Below are 7208 nucleotides of genomic sequence, written 5' to 3'. Positions count from 1 at the left end.
GGAGGAGCTCCGAGAGTCTGCAGGTGGGAGGAGCTCCGAGAGTCTGCAGGTGGGAGGAGCTCCGATAGTCTGCAGGTGGGAGGAGCTCCGAGAGTCTGCAGGTTGGAGGAGCTCCGAGACTCTCAGTTCTGAGTCCATTTATGAACCACATGAGAGGTGGGAAATCTGCGTATGGCTCGCTGATAACAAACTATCATTACACATGGGCAAAACAGAGTCCATTCTCTTCGGTTCAAATAACAAACTCAGCAAGACCGACGGCTTCTCAGTTACAGTGGGTGACAATATTGTCACAAGGAAAGAAGATATTACCTACCTGGGCTCCATCCTAGAGGCAAATCTTTCCTGTGACAAAATGGCATCCAATGTAATAAAAAAAGTCAACCAACGAACTCGATTCTTGTACCGGATCTCCTCACTGGTAAACAAGAATACCCTGAAGACTCTGGCAGGAGCACTCATTCAAGGGTACTACGACTATGCTTGCACCTCATGGTACCAAAGCACCTCAAAGGCGCTAAAAACAAAATTACAAACATCTCAAAACAAACTGGTCAGACTACTGCTTGACCTTACTCCTAGAACCCACCTCACCCCTGCCCACTTTGACAACATAGGATGGCTTAGAGTAGACGACAGAGTACAGCAACTTGCAATGGGCCAGGTCTACAAGATACACTACACGACTAAGGTACCCATGTACATGTCAAAATACTTCCCAAAGGTCAGTGAATACCACGATCACAACACCAGAGGGAGCTCCACAAATCATGTTAAACCCAGATTCGGCTCAAACAAGGGACTAAACACGTTTCGCAATTATGCCACATCAATGTGGAACGCCCTACCCAAAGCTGTAAAGGAATGTGAATCACTACCCACTTTCAAAAACACTCTCAAAAAACACCTAAGGGAGACTGCAATTCGAAACTGGCCCCTGTAAATGTCCGAACAACCCCCTCCAATGTACAGTAAATTACCAAGTATGGTCTTGTCAATATTCCAATGTACAGTTTTGTTTGTACAGTTGTACAGTGTCCCCCACCCACCCCTCCTACCCAACCCCCCCCCCCCCCCCCCCCCCCCACTCCTACCCACCCCCCCCCCCCCCCCCCCAACCACCTCCAATGTACAGTCCCCCCCCACCTACCCAATCCAATGTACAGTTTCTACGTCAAATGTATATACTCTTTTTTCTGGACTCTTTTTGTATCACAAACAGTACTGTATTTGCAAATCTGGTATGTCATAAATGTATAGATGTAGCAGTACTGTCTATCTGTATGTCATGTCTGTCATATATGTTACGATGAATTGAAAATGGGGGACCTTGATGTAAACAAGACGAAAGTCTTTCTCTGGTCTGCATCCCCTTAACAATTGTATGTATTGAGCTGTACTGTACTGTACCCATTCTGCAAATAAAGTTTTCAATCAATCAATCAATCAATCAATCAATCAGAGAAAAGCTAGAGGTCACACAGGCTTTTAGACCGCTGCCTGGTGTTTATTCTTTTGCTGGTTTCTTTCTTTTCTTCTTGATGTTTTTATTAAAAGAAGACTTGCGGAATCTATAATAAATGGTTTATAAAAAAAACATTTGAAACAATAACTTCTATGAGCAAGGCTCAATTATCATTTAATTGAGCTGTGATTAACACAACACAATTATTCAGTGTCCCCGACGACATTACTGGTTGCCATATTCAAACTAATTTACTCTCAATAGCTGTCAAACTAAATTAATATTTGCAAAACTTTGCACACGTTTTTGGATGTGTGTGAGGTTATTTGTAAAATAAATTGCCCCTGTTTTTTGGTGAAGTGCCCCTTCAGGAGACTCAGGTCCTTCAACGTGTGCAATAGACTGCTGCAGTCATTCTATCAGTCTGTAGTGTCCAGCGCCCTCTTCTATGCTGTGGCATGCTGGGGAGGCTACATCAACTCAAGGGACACCAACAAGCTCAAGAAGGCTAGCTCCGTGGTGGGAGTCGAGCTACCTAGACTAGAGGTGATGGCAGAGAGGGGGATGAGAAGGAAGCTGGCTGCCATCCTGGAGAACCCCTCCCACCCTCTCTACGACGAGCTAGTCAAGATGAGAAGCACGTTCAGCCACAGACTCATACCCCCCCGACACTCAACTAACCGCCTCGGACAGTGCTTGTATACCAGCGGCCATCAGGCTCCACAACAGTGGGCAGCGACTGCTGCCAGACATTGACCTAGAACTAATAGGAACCCAAGGAGGACAATAACACTACCTTATGCATACTGCACCTTATGTGGATACTGTGATACTGTGAATAATGTATATTTCAGTTAGTTAGATAGTCAATTATAACACTACCTTATGCATACTGCACCTTATGTGACACTGTGAATACTGTGAATATATATTTCAGTTAGTTAGATAGTAAATTATATTGACCTATTTGTTTACACTGCTTGTGTTGTTCTTACTACGCTGTACCCCCCCCCCCCTCCCCCATGCTGCTATGATGCCTGAATTTCCCCAAGGGGATCAATAAAGGAATATCTTATCTTAACCTAATCAGATGGCAGCATTCCAGCTAATTTTGCAATGTAAAATACCTGCATCATGTCATTATGTCTTTACCAGCACAGCACCAGGTGTACTGGGACCACATTGGAAAGGTGCAAATGAAGGCAAGCTAGAGTCTAATGATTGTATGGTGAATAGCGCCATCTTGTGTCCATGATAATCTGCCACCAGTTTATACTGTAAATCAGTGAGAGTTGCCAAGTGTTACAAAGGCCCGTCCAGATATCTTGTCATTGTATTGACTATAGAGCTAAAACCACTACACCTTGTATTCAAGATCCTTATATTTAATAGTTATCGTGTGCAGTATCACAATTAACACGACACAACAATAACACACCATTTGCCAGGCCAATATACAGATTACAGAACATACATTAAAAACTAAAAATCTATAGAAAATCTATTACATTTACAAACCAATGAGCTTCTATAGACAGTAGAACAGATATGCAGCCAGTATGAGCTTCTAGATACAGTAGAAAAGATATGCAGCCAGTATGAGCTTCTAGATACAGTAGAAAACATATGCAGCCAGTATGAGCTTCTATAGACAGTAGAAAAGATATGCAGCCAGTATGAGCTTCTAGATACAGTAGAAAAGATATGCAGCCAGTATGAGCTTCTAGATACAGTAGAAAACATATGCAGCCAGTATGAGCTTCTAGATACAGTAGAAAAGATATGCAGCCAGTATGAGCTTCTAGATAGACAGTAGAAGAGATATGCAGCCAGTATGAGCTTCTAGATAAGACGGTAGAAAATATATGCAGCCAGTATGAGATTGTTGCATACTCATGTTAGCATTAGTGCAGAATTTGACTAGAACTGTCTCATAGGGACGAATGCTGGAATGGCATTTTGAATGGCGGGCTATAGTTAGACATAAATGAAAGCTCTCATCGACAGACAGATTGCTAGTTATTCATAATGGCATTGAAAGACTGTCCAAATTAGCTGAGTTCTGACAACGGTTTACCCCATTATGCGTCTGTCTTCTTTCCATTGACTCCATAGGTAATTCTACCCTTGCTCAGCAGACACACGACAGAGTAGAACAAATTGTAAAGCGCTTTGGATAAAAGTGCTAGTATATAAATGCAGCCATTTACCATTTACCATTTACATGCATCTCTATGATGGGATCCCGAGGTTGAAGAGGTGGGTTGAATGAATGAATGAATGAAAACTTTATTTAACAGATTGCAGAATGGGTACAATACAGTACGGCTCAAATACATACAATTGTTAAGGGGATGCAGACCTGAGAAAGACGTTTGTCTTGTTTCCATCAGGGTCCCCCATTTTCAATTCATATAGACATTTATGACATACACAACATACATGACATTTATTGCATAGGGACATATAGGTATTTAGTACTGATACATTTGTGACATAACGGTATTCAAATATACAGTACTGTTAGTGTTACCCCTAGATCCTGACAGAGTATATACATATGATGGGGAGGGGACTGTACATTAGGAGGGGGTGGGTGGGTGGGAGGGAAATATACATACGGCGGGGAGGGAATATATACATGCGGTGGTGAGGAGACTGTCTATTAGGAGGTGGTGGGGGTTTTGGGCATTTACGGTGGCCAGTTTCGAATTGCAGCCTCCCGTAGGTGCTCTTTAAGAGCGGTTTTGAATGTGGGCAGGGATTCACATTCCTTTACAGCTTTGGGTAGGGCGTTCCACATTGTTGTGGCATAATTGCGAAACGTGTTTAGTCCCTTGTTTGAGCCGAATCTGGGTTTAACATGATTTGTTGAGCTTCCTCTGGTGTAGTGGTTGTGGTATTCACTGACCTTTGGGAAGTATTTTGACATGTACATGGGCACCCCGGTCGTATAGTGTATCTTGTAGACCAGGCCCATTGCAAGTTGCTGTACTCTGTCGTCTACTCTAAGCCATCCTAGGTTGGCAAAGTGGGCAGGGGTGAGGTGGGTTCTGGGGTTCAGGTCAAGTAGTAGTCTGACCAGTTTGTTTTGTGATGTTTGTAATTTTGTTTTAAGCGCCTTTGAGGTGCTTTGGTACCATGAGGTGCACGCATAGTCATAGTACCCTTGAATGAGTGCTCCTGCCAGAGTCTTCAGGGTATTCTTGTTTACCAGAGAGGAGATCCGGTACAAGAATCTAGTTCGTTGGTTGACTTTTTTTTATTACATTGGATGCCATTTTGTCACAGGAAAGATTTGCCTCTAGGATGGAACCCAGGTAGGTAATTTCGTCTTTCCTTGTGACAATATTGTCACCCACTGTAACTGAGAATCCGTCGGTCTTGCTGAGTTTGTTATTTGAACCGAAGAGAATGGACTCTGTTTTGCCCATGTGTAATGATAGTTTGTTATCAGCGAGCCATATGCAGATTTTGCCTAGTTCCGTGCTGAGGGTTTTTTCAACCTGCAATTTGTTCTTGTCAGAGACCAGCAGGGCTGAGTCGTCCGCAAACAGGAACAAGTTGCAGTCACAGGCTGACGACATGTCATTTAGACAGGTTAGAATGTTAACCCTGGTGACGGCCTTTCCAAATCTGCAGTGAACCATAATGTAACATGTTTCTGTAAATGTTACTACAGGAAGTGATTAAGCAATAGAACACAAGAGTAAATAACATCACATCTAAAGTATTTCCATCATCTCAGCCGCGACTCTATTTACTAGATTTACTACAACGCACAGCCTTTAGTGTTCTGTTGCTTTTATACAACAGATTTTATGCAGTATCTGATTTCACATTGTGAATAAAACACTTAGCTATAACATTTTGATGAAGAGTTAATTCAGCTCAGTATACAATATACACTAAACTACTCCTAGCAGTGTTGTTATATCATTTCAATTTCAAAGTGCAGCCATAATCAGCCTTTGTGTCCGTTTGAAGATTAGTTCTATAGATAATATACAAAATATTGTTTTGTTGTCCATCTGTAACAGTCCTATTTATTATGAATTATTAATTTTATATGTGGAACAAGATATGGTCCAAGGACATATGAAGACATGTACAGTCACCTTATACAGTTATTATACAAAGGGAAAAGTGATCATATCCAAATGTGTGCATTTTTTAATTGGCTAGATTGAATATGTTAAAGGTAATTGATCCAAACATACATGAATGTGTAGCTCCACCACCAGACATAAGAATGGAGCCCTGTTTTCATAGCCTGCTGACTGACACCAGACAACGCTGCTTGTATTTGTTCTGTGGCTGAAACTCTTTGGGTATGTTGGCAATGTTTGCAAACATTGTAGTAAAACTGATCTATATTACATTTTACAATAGGTTCATAAAGTTCCAAATATCTTATATTCCATGTACAGATCAAGGTAGACTTAGTATGGAGTAGTTGGAGTACTATATATATATTGCACAGGATATACTTATATTTTATAATTATAGTTACAGTATATATATTGTACCGGGAGTAGACATAACATAGTTAGTTATATTTGTACCAGGGGTAGACTTAGCATAGTTATTTGTATATTTATAAACAGGTTGGGCTGTACATGTACACACATATTTGTATTATTGATACTGTAGAGCAGGGGTCGGCAACCTGCGGCCTCGAGGCCGCATGCGGCTCTTTAGCCAATCAGCTGTGGCTCCCTGGCCCAAAAAAAAATAAAATAAATGTCATTATTATTATGGAGATCGATGTCATACTGTGACACTGAAATGAAAAAATATTTCATCAACTAAGATATTTAGTCAACAAAAGGCTTACCTGTATGCCTGATATGTGGTGCGAAATTTACGAACAATGAAAAATGTACTTTTTATTTTATAGATTTTCCACAAATAAGGGAAGGACTCTAATAGAGCTGCATAGTTCAGGGTTTTATTTCAAAGTAGGTCTACAGATGCCAGTGTTTTTTCTCCTTTTCTGTGTTTTATTTCAAAGTAGGTCTACACATGGTATTCTTTTTTCAAAGTGGACTACTTTCTATTTTATAAATGTTCCACAAATAAGGGAAGGACTCAAATATACCTGAATAGTTCAGGGTTTTATTTCAAAGTCGGTCTACAGACACCAGTGTTTTGTCTCCTCTTCTGTGTTTTATTAAAAAATAGGTCTACACAGCCAGTATTTTTTCTCCTCTTCATAAGAGTGAGGTTTTCCTTTGTTATAACAGGTAAAACTAAAAACAGTAATTAAAAAGTCAATTTTTTTCTTTTTGTTGCTTTATAATCCCATTAATGCAACAAACTGTGTGCTATAAGTGTATAAAGTATAATAAATGGCAAATTACTTTGGGTATGCAATTGTCAGGCGTTTTATGCTAAATGTGGGGTATGCTTGGGGATATATAAAACGTTATACACTGTGTTATCTTCATTTTAAGGGTAAATAGGTTGTGCGGCGCCGGCTCCCTGAGCATTTTATTTTGTGGGACAGGGGAAAAGTGGCTCTTTTGATAGTAAAGGTTGCTGACCCCTGCTGTAGAGTATAGACTTATGTTTCTTCTATGAACTCTAACTCGTTTCATTTGAACAGTATTGAATTTCAATGGTAATGTTAGATTTAGACTGAAGTTCTATATTGAGGTTCAGTCGGTGAAACGGCAAGTTTCAAGCAAATATCCACACGGGTCCTTCTGGGTTTAGATGTCCACGTTTATTTAGTAAGAAC

Source organism: Notolepis coatsorum (genome assembly GCF_963971535.1).
Source record: "Notolepis coatsorum genome assembly, chromosome: 2".
NCBI lineage: Eukaryota > Metazoa > Chordata > Actinopteri > Aulopiformes > Paralepididae > Notolepis > Notolepis coatsorum.
Note: the sequence above shows the minus strand (reverse complement) of the source record.